Consider the following 736-nt stretch of genomic DNA (forward strand, 5'->3'; position numbering starts at 1 on the left):
ATTGTTCTATAGAAAATATATTTTCTGATGAAGGCCATTGTAAGGCTGCTTTGAAGAAGTTTTATTTTGTTTAACTTTAGCTCTTTCTTTAAAATTCTTCTTTTTTGGGGGCAGCTAGTCAGTATAGGGATCTGAACCCTTGACCTTGGGGTTATAACATTGCACTCTAACCAACTGAGCTACCAGCCAGCTGCTCTTTCTTTAAGAATCAGGTCAATCCTCATATCCACTAGGAGGCCTTCTCTTCTCTGGTGCTGGCTACCCAGTTGTCCTTGACCCAAGACACTGAGATTTCTTCATTTCAGCAATTAACATGTTTAATCTTGAGGATTTATTTGCATATCTTACTTCCCTCACCAGACTGTGACCAAGCTGTGAGTGTGAGTGTATATGAAATTATTTTTAACAGCACAGTGCTTGGCACATACTTGCTGCATTAACAAATAATGAATGCATGACAACATAGATGGTGGAAAGACAGGGCAATACAGATGGAAGAAATAGCATGAACAGTGGAACAGAGGGAGAGAGAGGAAATAAGGGCCTATATCAAATGCTGCCTTCTTTACAAGTTTATTGGAGGTTGATCCCACTTAAAGACATATCATTAAGGATGCCCTTTGGCTGCAGGTAATGGAGTCCAACCATGGTGGTATAAAAAACTGAGGGCATTTTTTTCCCTTTAACAAAAATCTAGATGTAGACAGCCTAAGACCGAGTCATCAATGACCCAGTC

Source organism: Galeopterus variegatus, unplaced genomic scaffold, assembly GCF_000696425.1.
Source record: "Galeopterus variegatus unplaced genomic scaffold, G_variegatus-3.0.2 Scaffold864, whole genome shotgun sequence".
Classification (NCBI taxonomy): domain Eukaryota; kingdom Metazoa; phylum Chordata; class Mammalia; order Dermoptera; family Cynocephalidae; genus Galeopterus; species Galeopterus variegatus.